This window comes from Bos mutus, chromosome 10, assembly GCF_027580195.1.
Source record: "Bos mutus isolate GX-2022 chromosome 10, NWIPB_WYAK_1.1, whole genome shotgun sequence".
NCBI classification, from domain to species: Eukaryota; Metazoa; Chordata; class Mammalia; order Artiodactyla; family Bovidae; genus Bos; species Bos mutus.
In genome coordinates, this window is record NC_091626.1 from 15,779,493 (window position 1) to 15,794,625 (window position 15,133).

Below are 15,133 nucleotides of genomic sequence, written 5' to 3' on the forward strand. Positions count from 1 at the left end.
AATACAAAACTCATAAGAGACTATTATCAGCAACTATATGCCAATAAAATGGACAACTTGGAAGAAATGGACAAATTCTTAGAAAAGTACAACTTCCCAAAACTGAACCAGGAAAAAATAGAAAATCTTAACAGACCCATCACAAGCACAGAAATTGAAACTGTAATCAGAAATCTTCCAGCAAACAAAAGCCCAGGTCCAGATGGCTTCACAGCTGAATTCTACCAAAAATTTAGAGAAGAGCTAACACCTATCCTACTCAAACTCTTCCAGAAAATTGGAGAGGAAGGTAAACTTCAAAACTCATTCTATGAGGCCACCATCACCCTAATACCAAAACCTGACAAAGATGCCACAAAAAAAGAAAACTACAGGCCAATATCACTGATGAACATAGATGCAAAAATCCTTAACAAAATTCTAGCAATCAGAATCCAACAACACATTAAAAAGGTCATACACCATGACCAAGTGGGCTTTATCCCAGGGATGCAAGGATTCTTCAATATCTGCAAATCAATCAATGTAATACACCACATTAACAAATTGAAAAATAAAAGCCATATGATCATTTCAATAGACGCAGAGAAAGCCGTTGACAAAATTCAACATCCATTTATGATAAAAACTCTCCAGAAAGCAGGAATAGAAGGAACATACCTCAACATAATAAAAGCTATATATGACAAACCCACAGTAAACATTATCCTCAATGGTAAAAAATTGAAAGCATTTCCCCTAAAGTCAGGAACAAGACAAGGGTGCCCACTTTCACCACTACTATTCAACATAGTTTTGGAAGTTTTAGCCATAGCAATCAGAGCAGAAAAAGAAATAAAAGGAATCCAAATTGGAAAAGAAGAAGTAAACTCTTACTGTTTGCAGATGACATGATCCTCTACATAGAAAACCCTAAAGACTCCACCAAAAAATTACTAGAACTAATCAATGAATATAGTAAAGTTGCAGGGTATAAAATCAACACACAGAAATCCCTTGCATTCCTATATACTAATAATGAGAAAATAGAGAAATTAAGGAAACAATTCCATACACCATTGCAACGAAAAAAATAAAATACTTAGGAATATATCTACCTAAAGAAACTAAAGACCTATATATAGAAAACTATAAAACACTGGTGAAAGAAATCAAAGAGGACACTAATAGATGGAGAAATATACCAAGTTCACGGATCAGAAGAATCAATATAGTAAAAATGAGTATACTCCCCAAAGCAATCTATAGATTCAGTGCAATCCCTATCAAGCTGCTGCTGCTGCTGCTAAGTCACTTCAGTCGTGTCCGACTCTGTGTGACCCCATAGATGGCAGCCCACCAGGCTCCCCCGTCCCTGGGATTCTCCAGGCAAGAACACTGGATTGGGTTGCCATTTCCTTCTCCAATGCGTGAAAGTGAAAAGTGAAAGTGAAGTCATTCAGTCGTGTCCGACTCTTAGTGACCCCATGGACTGCAGCCTACCAGGCTCCTCCATCCATGGGATTTTCCAGGCAAGAGTACTGGAGAGGGGTGCCATCGCCTTCTCCGCCCTATCAAGCTACCAACGGTATTTTTCACAGAGCTAGAACAAATAATTTCACAATTTGTATGGAAATAAAAAAAACCTCAAATAGCCAAAGCAATCTTGAGAAAGAAGAATGGAACTGGAGGAATCAACCTGCCTGACTTCAGGCTCTACTACAAAGCCACAGTCATTAAGACAGTATGGTACTGGCACAAAGACAGAAATATAGATCAATGGAACAAAATAGAAAGCCCAGAGATAAATCCACGCACCTATGGACACCTTATCTTTGACAAAGCAGGCAAGAATATACAATGGAGAAAAGACAATCTCTTTAACAAGTGGTCCTGGGAAAACTGGTCAACCACTTGTAAAAGAATGAAACTAGAACACTTTCTAACACCATACACAAAAATAAACTCAAAGTGGATTAAAAATCTAAATGTAAGACCAGAAACTATAAAACTCCTAGAGGAGAACATAGGCAAAACACTCTCTGACATACATCACAGCAGGATCCTCTATGACCCACCTCCCAGAATATTGGAAATAAAAGCAAAAATAAACAAATGGGACCTAATTAAAATTAAAAGCTTCTGGACAACAAAGGAAACTCTAAGCAAGGTGAAAAGACAGCCTTCAGAATGGGAGAAAATAATAGCAAATGAAGCAACTGACAAAGAAATAATCTCAAAAATATACAAGCAACTCCTGCAGCTCAACTCCAGAAAAATAAATGACCCAATCAAAAAATGGGCCAAAGAACTAAACAGACATTTCTCCAAAGAAGACATACAGATGGCTAACAAACACATGAAAAGATGCTCAACATCACCCATTATCAGAGAAATGCAAATCAAAACCACAATGAAGTACCATTTCACACCAGTAAGAATGGCTGCGATCCAAAAGTCTACAAATAATAAATGCTGGAGAGGCTGTGGAGAAAAGGGAACCCTCTTACACTGTTGGTGGGAATGCAAACTAGTACAGCCACTATGGAGAACAGTGTGGAGATGCCTTAAAAAACTGGAAATAGAACTGCCTTATGACCCAGCAATCCCACTGCTGGGCATACACACTGAGGAAACCAGAATTGAAAGAGACACGTGTACCCCAATGTTCATCGCAGCACTGTTTATAATAGCCAGGACATGGAAGCAACCTAGATGTCCATCAGCAGATGAATGGATAAGAAAGCAGTGGTACATATACACAATGGAGTATTACTCAGCCATTAAAAAGAATACATTTGAATCAGTTCTAATGAGGTGGATGAAACTGGAGCCTATTATACAGAGTGAAGTAAGGCAGAAAGAAAAACACCAATACACTATACTAATGCATATATATGGAATTTAGAAAGATGGTAACAATAACCCTGTATGCAAGACAGCAAAAGAGACACAGATGTATAGAACAGTCTTTTGGACTCTGGGAGGGGGCATGATTTGGGGGAACGGCCTTGAAACATGTATAATATCATATATGGAATGAATTGCCAGTCCAGGTTTGATGCATGATACAGGATGCTTGGGGCTGGTGCACTGGGATGACCCAGAGGGATGGTATGGGGAGGGAGGTGGGAAGGGGGTTCAGGATGGGGAACACGTGTAAACCCGTGGTGGATTCATGTTGATGTATGGCAAAACCAATACAATATTGTAAAGTAATTAGCCTCCAATTAAAATAAATATATTTATATTTAAAAAAGAAAAAGAAAAAGTAAATATTAAAAAAACTAAGATCATGGTATCTGGCCCCATTACTTCATGGCAAATAGAAGGGGACAAGGTGGAAGTAGTGACAGATTTCCTCTTCTTGGGCTCTAAAATCACTGCAGATGGTGACTACAGCCATGAAATCAGAAGACGATTGCTTCTTGGCAGGAAAGCGATGACAAACTTAGTGTGTTGAAAAGCAGAGACATCACTCTGTCAACAAAGGTCCATGTAGTCAAGGCTATGGTCTTCCCAGTGGTCACATACGGTTGGGAGAGCTGGACCATAAAGAAGGCAGAGTGCCAAAGAATCGATGCCTTCGAACTGTAGTGCTGGAGAAGATTCCTGAAAGTCTCTTGGACAGCAAGGAGATCAAACCAGTCAATCTTAATGAAAATCAACCTTGAATAATCACTGGAAGGACTGGTGCTGAAGCTAAAGCTCCAGTATTTTGATCATCTGATGGGAACAGACTCATTGGAAAAGTCCCTGATGCTGGGAAAGATTGAGGGCAGAAGGAGAAGAAGGCATCAGAGGATGAGATGGCTGGATGGCATCTCCGATGCAATGAACATACACTTGGGCAAGCTTCGGGAGATGGTGAGGGACAGGGAGACCTGGCGTGCTGCAGTCCATGGGGCCGCAAAGAGTCAGACACGACTGGGTGACTGAGCAACAACAACGACATGAGCCTATTACCATTTTCTTAATTGTTTGGGGTATTTTCTATAGATGGGTCTTTTCCTTCTCTTGTTTTCTATCTAGAGAAGTTCCTTTAGCATTCGTTGTAAAGCTGGTTTGATGATGTTGAATTCCCTTATCTTTTGCTTGTCTGGAAAGCTTTTGATCACCTCATAATCACCTCTTTTAAAACTATCCCCATGGAAATTTCATGGTGGTCCAGCAGGTTAAGAATCCGCCTTGCTATGCAGGGACACAGGTTTGATACCTGGTGGGGAGGGAACTAGATCCCACATGCCACAGATAAGTTTGTATTCTGCAACTAAGACCTGGTACAGCCAAATAAATAAAAATAAATAAGTATTTTAAAACACTATCTCCAAATACAGTTACATTCTGAGGTGCTAGAGGTTAGGGCTTCAATATATGAATTTTGTTGTTGTTATTGCTCAGTCACCCAGTCGTGTCTGACTCTTTGCGACCCCATGGACTGCAGCACACCAGGTCTCCCTGTCCCTCATCATCTCCTGAAACTTGCTCAAGTTCGTGTTCATTGCATTGGAGCAGCCATCCAGCCGTCTCATCCTCTGATGCCCTCTTCTCCTTCTGCCCTCCATCTTTCCCAGCATCAAGGACTTTTCTAATGAGTCATCTATTCCCATCAGATGACCAAAATACTGGAGCTTCAGCTTCAGCATCAGTCCTTCCAGTGACTATTCAGGGTCTATTTCCATTAAGATTGACTGGTTTGATCCCCTTGCCGTCCAGGGGACTTTCAGGAGTCTTCTCCAGCACTACAGTTCAAAGGCATCAATTCTTTGGCACTCTGCCTTCTTTATGTTCCAGCTCTCACAACCGTATGTGACCACTGGGAAGACCATAGCCTTAACTATATGGACCTTTGTCGACAGAGTAATATTTCTGCTTTTCAACACACTGTCTAGTGTTATGGGAGATGCAGTTCAGAACAATAACACTTTAAAGAGAAACAACTAAGGTTCAGAGAAGTGTGTGACTGTCCACAATCACACTGCAGGCTGAGAGGGGAAAGCTTCATCTCCAGTGAGTCCTCCAGAGTGGCAGGGAGGATCATGTGAAAGACCAGGACACAAGGTCTAATGTCTCAGCTTTGCCCCCACTAATTCTGGGATCTTGATTAAATGCCTTCACCTCCCTGGACCTTAGTTTCCTTTTCTGTGAAATGGGGACAGGAAAAAACTGTCCCTCACTAGGCCATGAGGATTCAGTGAGATCTAGACGAAAAATTCAGATTACCACACAGAGGCCTGTGGCCTGATAACCCCACTCTGGCAGCTTCTCCGCTTTGCCATCAAAATCCACTCTTATTTACCGCTAGCCAGGTGCGATTATTTTCCCCAGGTGATTTGCAGTTTAATAGATGGAAACACCAAGGGTTTGAAATAGTCACAGTGGAATTTCAGGCATCAGCTGGCAGGTGCACAGGGCCTTTCTTGGAAGCCCAATGTGTGGCAGGCACTAAGCGGAAAACCCACTGACGTGCCCTTCCACCTGGCTGCCTGGGGGTTCTCACTCCTAAATTATAGGCTGCACACAATTTGATTTCATTTCACTCTAAATTGGTTGGCCTGCAACCAGGGAGGCAAGGTGGAGTCGAATCAATTCTGCTGTGCAAATAAGCCAGCGTCTGCTAACTCGGGGCTGCTTAGAAATGAGGCCCATTACAGAGCATTAAGACAATGACTGTGGTTTGCCTTTGGGGGTCAAACTAGGCAGGAATGCAAAATTGTTTTCAAATGTTTTGTTGTTCAGATTTATGTAGCATGTAAATCCTAGGGACAGAGGAGCCTTGTGGGCTACAGTCCATGGGCTCACAAGAGTTAGATGTGACTTTCTGATATCTGTTCTGTGAGGATCTACTCTATGCAAAGTGCTTTGCTGAGGCTGGAGCCAGATTATGGAGAGAACTTGTCTCCCTGTGCTTGGAGGGGTTCAGAGCTGGAGTGGACCTAACAGCGCCACCTAGTGGGTGGAAGGTCAAATTGGGGAGGCAGAGGCAGGTTGTTCAGTCACTCAGTCGTGTCCAACTCTTTGAGACTCCGTGGACTGCAGCACGCCAGGCTTACTTGTCCTTCACCATCTCCTGGAGTCTGCTCAAACTCATGTCCATTGAGTCGGTGATGCCATCCAACCATCTCGTTCTCTGTCGTCCCCTTCTTTTCCTGCCCCCACTCTTTCCCAGCATCACTGTCTTTTCCAAGGAGTCAGATCTTTGCATGATGGTGGCCAAAGTATTGCAGCTTCAGCATCAGTCCTTCCAATGAGTATTTAGGACTGATTTTCTTTAGGATTAACTGGTTTTATCTCCTTGCAGTCCAAGGGACTCTCAAGAGTCTTCTCCAGCACCATAGTTCGAAAGCATCAGTTCTTCGACACTCAGCCTTTTTATGGTCTAACTCTTACATCCGTACATGACTCCTGGAAAAACCATAGCTTTCATTATATGGACCTATGTCAGCAAAGTAATGGCTCTGCTTTTCAATACACTGTCTAGGTTTGTCACAGCTTTTCTTCCAAGGAGCAAGCATCTTTTAATTTCATGGCTGCAGTCATCATCTGCAATGATTTGGGAGCCCAAGAAAATAAAGTCTCTCGTTGTTTCCATTGTTTCCCTATCTATTTGCCATGAAGTGATCGGACCAGATGCCATGATCTTAGTTTTTTGACTGTTGAGTTTTAAGGCAGCTTTTACGCTCTCCTCTTTCACCTTCATCAAGAGGCTCTTTAGTTCCTCTTTGCTTTCTGCCATAAGGGTGATATCATCGGCATATCTGAGGTTGTTAATATTTCTCCCAGCAATCCTGATTCCAGCTTGTGCTTTATCCAGCCTGGTATTTCGCATGATCTACTTTGCATAGAAGGTAAAATAAGCAGGGTAACAACATATACAGCCTTGATGTACTCCTTTCCCAGTTTGGAACCGGTCCATTGTTCTATGTCCGGTTCTAACTGTTGCTTATTGACCTGCATACAGGTTTCTCAGGAGGCAGGTAAGGTGGTCTAATATCCTCATCTCTTTAAGAATTTTCCATAGTTTATTATGACCAGTCAAAGGCTTTAGCATAGTCAGTGAAGCAGAAGTAGATGTTTTTCTGGAATTCTCTTGCTTTTTCTGTGATCCAATGGATCATGCCAGTGGATGTCAGCAATTTGATCTCTGGTTCCTCTGCCTTTTCTAAATCCAGCTTGAACATCTGGACATTCTCGGTTCACATACTGTTAGCTTGAAGTATTTTGAGCACTACCTTGCTAGCTTGTGAAATGAGTGCAATTGTGTAGTAGTTTGAACTTTCTTTGGCATTGCCCTTCTTTGCAATTGGAATGAAAACTGATCTTTTCCAGTCCTGTGGCCACTGCTGAGTTTTCCAAATTTGCTGACATATTGAGTGCAGCACTTTCACAGCATCATCTTTTAGGATTTGAAATTGCTCAGCTGGAATTCTATCGCCTCCACTAGCTTTGTTCGTAGTGGTGCTTCCTAAGGCCCACTTGACTTTGCATTCCAGAATGTCTGGCTGTAGGTGAGTGATGACACCATTGTGATTATCTGGGTCATTAAGATCTTTTCTGTATAGTTCTTCTGTGTATTCTCGTGACCTTTTCTTAATATCTTCTGCTTCTGTTAGGTCCATACCATTTCTGTCTTTTATTGTGCCCATCTTTGCGTGAAATGTTCCCTTGGTATCTCTAATTTTCTTGAAGAGATCTCTAGTCTTTTTCACTCTATTGTTTTCCTCTATTTCTTCTCACTGTTCACTTAGGAAGGCTTTCTTACCTCTCCTTGCTATTCTTTTTAACTCTGCGTTCAGAAGGGCAGGTCAGATGTTGCTGGTTTTTGACAGAGTGGCTCCCTTCCTTTCTTTTTTTCATCCTGTATCCATTTGGACTTCTTTTTTTTCTTTTCTTGAGATCTGCTTTCAATCCCACCCCTGTGGTGTGGTTAATGGGCTTTTCATCCATGTATGGTTACATGAATGGTAAGAGGAAAGCAGGCTTTTTTCCTTTTCTTTTTTAAAAATTGCAGTGTAGTTGATTTGCTGTGTTGCACTAATCTCTGCTATACAACAAAGTGACTCAGCTATACACATTTATGCATTTTTTATATTCTTTTCCATTATGGTTTATCCCAGGAGATTATAGTTCTCTGTCCTATACAGTAGGACCTTGTTTATCCATTCTAAATGTAATAATTTGTAACCACCAACCCCAGATTCCCAGTCCATCCCTCTCCCCATCCCTTCCCCTTTGCAACCACAAGTCTGTTCCTGTCTGTGAGTCAGTTGTGTCATAGTTTAGATTTCACATATAAGTGATATCACATGGTATTTGTCTTTCTCCTTCTGACTTCTCACTCAGTATGGTAATCTCTGGTTCTGGCATAATTTTGTTCTTTCTTACGGCTGAGTGATACTCCATTGTGTGTCTGTGCCACATCTTCTTTATCTGCTCTCCATTCATTTGCCAGTGGACATGTAGCTTTTGTTTTGGCTTTTATGAGTAGTGGGAAGCAGGTTCTTTTAATCTGGGCCTAATCCTAGCCTTGCTGTAAGGCATCTTCTCCAGGTCTGGGGCCAGATGCTTAAATGCGGTCAAGTTGTCCAGTGTGTGAATTTCCCAGCCCCTCTGTTCCTCTCTGGCTTTTGACTCTGTCAGCATCCTCTCTTGCCTCCTAGAATGCAGGGTCCAAAGAGAGAAGGACAATAGTGTACCCTGAGTCACTGTGGACAAAGTATAGGTGACCTCCCCTCTGGGTCTCGTAGCCACCGTCCAGCTGCAGCCATCACTGTGTCTAAGCTGTCCCGCAGACCTGCCTTGCTTCCTCCCCCTCTGGGTCTCGTAGCCACCATCCAGCTGCAGCCATCACTGTGTCTAAGCTGTCCTGCAGACCTGCCTTGCTTCCTCCCCCCTCTGAGTCTCGTAGAGCCACCGTCCAGCTGCAGCCATCACTGTGTCTAAGCTGTCCCGCAGACCTGCCTTGCTTCCTCCCCCTCTGGGTCTCGTAGCCACCATCCAGCTGCAGCCATCACTGTGTCTAAGCTGTCTCGCAGACCTGCCTTGCTTCCTCCCCCTCTGGGTCTCGTAGCCACCGTCCAGCTGCAGCCATCACTGTGTCTAAGCTGTCTCGCAGACCTGCCTTGCTTCCTCCCCGTGCGCCATCCCCGCTTGCCCAAGGTTCCGCAGGCCCCTTGTCTTAAGATCTCCTGCTGTGTGAGATCTGCTAAACTTACTCATATGAAGGAGTGAGTAATGAGTATCAATTGCTCCTTTCTGGAGCCCTTGTATTTCAACAAGCGGCCAATGCTTTAATTAAAAAAAAATAAGGAAGAAAGCAAGAAACATGAGAAGTAGAATGGTAGACCCATAGTTTCTGTTGGGGGCGTTCCATGCCCACCACGCGGGCGCCATCCCCACATGGATCAAAGGCTGAGGCCATTGGCCCATTTGCCTCCTTGTCAGCATGGACATCACCAGATGGCCAACACTGAAATCAGATTGATTATATTCTTTACAGCCAAATATGGAGAAGCTCTATGCTGCTGCTGCTGCTGCTAAGTCACTTCAGTCACGTCCAACTCTGTGCAACCCCATAGATGGCAGTCCACCAGGCTCCCCCATCCCTGGGATTCTCCAGGCAAGAATACTGGAGTGGGTTGCCATTGCCTTCTCCCAGAGAAGCTCTATACAGTCAGCAAAAACAAGCCTGGGAGCTGACTGTGGCTCAGATCATGAACTCCTTATTGCCAAATTCAGACTTAAATTGAAGAAAGTGGGGAAAACCACTAGACCGTTCAGGTATGACCTAAATCAAATCCCTTATGACTATACAGTGGAAGTGAGAAATAGATTTAAGGACTAGATCTGATAGACAGAGTGCCTGATGAACTATGGTCGGAGGTTCGTGACACTGTACAGGAGACAGGGACCAAGACCATCCCCAAGAAAAAGAAACGCAAAAAAGCAACATGGCGTCTGGGGAGGCCTTACAAACAGCTGTGAAAAGAAGAGAAGCAAAAAGCAACGGAAAAAAGGAAAGATATACCTATTTGAATGCAGAGTTCCAAAGGATAGCAAGGAGAGATAACAAAGCTTTCCTCAGTGATCAGTGCAAAGAAATAGAGGAAAACAGTAGAATGGGAAAGACTGGAGACCTCTTCAAGAAAATAAGAGACACCAAGGGAACATTTCATGCAAAGATGGTCTCAATAAAGGACAGAAATGGTAGGGACCTAACAGAAGCAGAAGATATTAAGAAGAGGTGACAAGAATACACAGAACTGTACAAAAAAAGATCTTCACAATGGTGTGATCACTCACCTAGAGCCAGACATCCTGGCATGTGAAGTCAAGTGGGCCTTAGGAAGCCTCACTACAAACAAAGCTAGTGGAGGTGATGGAATTCCAGCTGAGCAATTTCAAATCCTAAAAGATGATGCTGTGAAAGTGCTGCACTCAATATGTCAGCAAATTTGGAAAACTCAGCAGTGGCCACAGGACTGGAAAAGATCAGTTTTCATTCCAATTGCAAAGAAGGGCAATGCCAAAGAATGCTCAAAATACCTCACAATTGCACTCATCTCACATGCTAGTAAAGTAATGCTCAAAATTCTCCAAGCCAGTTTTCAGCAATACGTGAACTGTGAACTTCCAGATGTTCAAGCTGGTTTTCGAAAAGGCAGAGGAACCAGAGATCAAATTGCCGACATCCACTGGATCATGGAAAAAGCAAGAGAGTTCCAGAAAAACATCTATTTCTGCTTTATTGACTATGCCAAAGCCTTTGACGGTGTGGATCACAATAAACTGTGGAAAATTCTTCAAGAGATGGGAATACGAGACCACCTGACCTGCCTCTTGAGAAATCTGTATGTAGGTCAGGAAGCAACAGTTAGAACTGGACATGGAACAGACTGGTTCCAAATAGGAAAAGGAGTACATCAAGGCTGTACATTGTCACCCTGCTTATTTAAGTTATATGCAGAGTACATCATGAGAAATGCTGGGCTGGAAGAAACACAAGCTGGAATCAAGATTGCCGGGAGAAATATCAATAACCTCAGATATGCAGATGACATTACCCGCATGGCAGAAAGTGAAGAACTAAAGAGCCTCTTGATGAAAGTGAAATAGGAGAGTGAAAAGGTTGGTTAAAGCTCAACATTCAGAAAACGAAGATCATGGCATCTGGTCCTATCACTTCATGGGAAATAGATGGGGCAACAGTGGAAACAGTGTCAGACTTTATTTTTCTGGGCTCCAAAATCACTGCAGATGGTGACTGCAGCCATGAAATTAAAAGACGCTTACTCCTTGGAAGGAAAGTTATGACCAACCTAGATAGCATATTCAAAAGCAGAGACATTACTAACAAAGGTCCATCTTGTCAAGGCTATGGTTTTTCCAGTAGTCATGTATGGATGTGAGAGTTGGACTATGAAGAAAGCTGAGCGCCAAAGAATTGATGCTTTTGAACTGTGGTGCTGGAGAAGACTCTTGAGAGTCCCTTGGGCTGTAAGGAGATCCAAGCAGTCCATCCTAAAGGAGATCAGTCCTGAGTGTTCACTGGAAGGACTGATAGTTAAGCTGAAACTCCAATACTCTGGCCACCTGAAGCGAAGAGCTGACTCATTTGAAAAGACCCTGATGCTGGGAAAGATTGAAGGGAGGAGGAGAAGGGGACAGCAGAGGATGAGATGGTTGGATGGCATCACTGACTCGATGGAGATGAGTTTGAGTAGACTCTGGGAGTTGGTGACGGACAGGGAGGCCTGGCATGCTGTGGTCCATGGGGTCATGAAGAGTCAGACACAACTGAGCAACTGAACTGAACTGAACTGAACAGCAGCCCTGGTGGGCAGACTGCTGCAAGCTGAGACTCCTGCTGCCCATTAGAGAAGGCTGTCCACTGTAATCTGGGAATGTCGGCAGAAACCACGGTGAATCAAAACCTAAAGTTTTTGACTTTAGCTAATCAAAAAATAAGCTAAAACCCAAGCCTAATTCAAACAGTACTTCTTCACTGGACCTTGAACCAACTTCGTTTGTCCCCTCTCCCTAGTTGACCAGTTTCACCCAGAAGTGAACCAAGATGGGAATGCCCTCGCCATCTGGTAAGCTAATGTCACCCATTTCATAGATGAGGACACTGAACGCTGAGAGCTGTGGCCCAGCTTAAAGTCATTTAGCACCTCACTGGCCCAGATTCAACTCTTTACGGATATCTCCCTGCTTTCTCCACTCCTCCAAGAGACCACTTGACTCAGAATCTCAAGAGGTAGTATAGGTCATGATACATTGTTTGTTCTTGTATTTTTTTAAAAATTCTTTATTATTTTTTAAGCCATTTTGGAAAATAGAAGTATAGTTGATTTACAGCATTGTCGTGTTTCAGGTGTATAGCAAATTGTATAAGCAAGTATAAAGCAAAGGTATACAACAGAGTATAAAGCAAGGTGTGCACTTTGCTGTACACCTGAAACATACATCTATATTTACATACATGTGTATTCTTTTCCACTATAGGTCATTACAAGTATTGTATATTTTTGAATCAAAGTTCTCTCTTAAACTAAGAAGTTGGTAACCCAGATGGGAAATCAATATTTAGGTTGGAATTCTCCCAGCCTTCCATTCCTCCCACAGCCCTAGAAAACCAGATGGAAACCTTTAAAATTTATCATGACTTGATTTACAATTGGTTCAGTTCAGTTGCTCAGTTATGTCTGACTCTTTGAGACCCTGTGAACTGCAGCACACCAGGTCTCCCTGTTCATCACCAACTCCCGGAGTCAACTCAAACTCATCTCCATTGAGTCGGTGATGCCATCGAACCATCTCATTCTTTGTTGTCCCCTTCTCTTCCTGCCTTCAATGTTTCCCTGTATCAGGGTCTTTTCAAATGAGTCAATTCTTTGCATCAGGTGGCTAAAGTATTGGAGTTTCAGCTTCAGCATCAGTCCTTCCAATGAATATTCAGGACTGATTTCCTTTAGGATGGACTGGTTGGATCTCCTTGCAGTCCAAGAGATTCTCAAGAGGCTTCTCCAACACCGCAGTTCAAAAGCACTAATTCTTTGGTACTCAGCCTTCTTTATAGTCCAACTCTCACATCCATACATGACCACTGGAAAACCATAGCCTTGACTAGACGGACCTTTGTTGGCAAATAATGTCTCTACTTTTTAATATGCTGTCTAGGTTGGTCATATAAATGATTTACATTCAGTCAGTTCAGTTCAGTCGCTCAGTCGTGTCTGACTCTTTGCGACCCCATGAATGGCAGCACTCCAGGCCTCCCTGTCCATCACCAATTCCTGGAGTTTACCCAAACTCATCTCCATCGAGTCAGTGATGCAATCCAGCCATCTCATCCTCTGTCGTCCCCTTCTCATCCTGCCCCGAATCCCTCCCAGCATCAGGGTATTTTCCAATAAGTCAACTCTTCGCATGAGGTGGCCAAAGTACTGGAGTTTCAGCTTTAGCATCATTCCTTCCAAAGAAATCCCAGGGCTGATCTCCTTTAGAAGGACTGGTTGGATCTCCTTGCAGTCCAAGGAACTCTCAAGAGTCTTCTCCAACACCACAGTTCAAAAGCATCAATTCTTCGGCACTTAGCTTTCTTCACAGTCCAACTCTCACATCCATACATGACCACAGGAAAAACCATAGCCTTGACTAGACAGACCTTTGTTGGCAAAGTAATGTCTCTGCTTTTCAATATGCTATCTAGGTTGGTCATAACTTTTCTTCCAAGGAGTAAGCATCTTTTAATTTCACAGCTGCAGTCACCATCCACAGTGATTTTGGAGCCCAAAAACATAAAGTCTGACACTGTTTCCCCATATATTTGCCATGAAGTGATGGGACCGGATGCCATGACCTTCGTTTTCTGAATGTTGAGCTTTAAGCCAACTTTTTCACTCTCCTCTTTCACTTTCATCAAGAGGCTTTTGAGTTCCTCTTCACTTTCTGCCATGCGGGTAGTGTCATCTGCATATCTGAGGTTATTGATATTTCTCCCAGCAATCTTGATTCCAGCTTGTGCTTCTTCCAGCCCAGCATTTCTCATGATGTACTCTGCATATAAGTTAAATAAGCAGGGTGACAATATACAGCCTTGACATACTCCTTTTCCTATTTAGAACCAGTCTGTTGTTCCATGTCCAGTTCTAATTGTTGCTTCCTGACCTGCGTACAGATTTCTCAAGAGGCAGGTCAGGTGGTCTGGTATTCCCATCTCTTGAAGAATTTTCCACAGTTTATTGTGATCCACACAGTCAAAGGCTTTGGCATAGTCAAGAAAGCAGAAATAGATGTTTTTCTGGAACTCTCTTGCTTTTTCCATGATCCAGCTGATGTTGGCAATTTGATCTCTGGTTTCTCTGCCTTTTCTAATGATTACTAATATTATTATTATTTTTCTTAATTAATCTACTCATTTTTATTTACCTTTCAAGGATTATAGCAACATTCAGCTAAATCAATGGTTCTTAACTAGGGGAGGTTTTGCCCCAGGGGACATGGCAGGTTTGGGAGATATGTTTGGTTGTCACAGCTTGGAAGGGGAGCGTGGTGGGTGCTCTTGGCATCTCATAGGGAGAGGCCACAGATACTACTGACAATGCATATGACAGCACCCCGCAACAACAAAGAATTGGCCCCAAATGTCAGCACTGTCAAGACTGAGAAACCCTGATCTGATCACACCCTGATCTGATAACGCAAATCCTGCTACTTCAACAAATGAAGTTCTTTCCTTTCCCATGTTCCCCCAGCCTCCATCCCACCATGTGCACTTAAATTGCTGTAGTTCTTAGCATCATGGCAGGCATACAGTTGACATTCCACTTTTGTTTCACTTAATGTTACATCCTGAGCTTTTGTTCCTCATGCCTCGTCATCTTCACAATTACCTTTTTTTTTTCTTATTAATTTATTTACTTATTTTGGGCTTCGTCAGGTCTCAGTTGCGGCACACAAGCTTCTTTCTAGTCATGGTGCTGGCTCCAGAGCAGTGGGCTCTGTAGTGGCAGAACACGGGCGTAGTTGCACCGCAGCGTGTGGTGGTAAAGACCCCACCTGCCAGTGCAGGAGACATAAGAGATGCGGGTTTGATCCCTGGTTCGGGAGTATCCCCTGGAGGAGAGCTTGGTAACCCACTCCAGTATTC

The 15,133-nt window shown here is 43.1% G+C and overlaps 1 protein-coding gene across 1 annotated transcript in view; it reads left to right on the forward strand.

Moving 5' to 3' along the window:
- The window catches only part of PAQR5 (progestin and adipoQ receptor family member 5), a 98,699-nt gene that overhangs the window by 60,828 nt on the left and 22,738 nt on the right, over positions 1-15,133 (forward strand). The gene's annotated exons all lie outside the window — the stretch shown is intronic.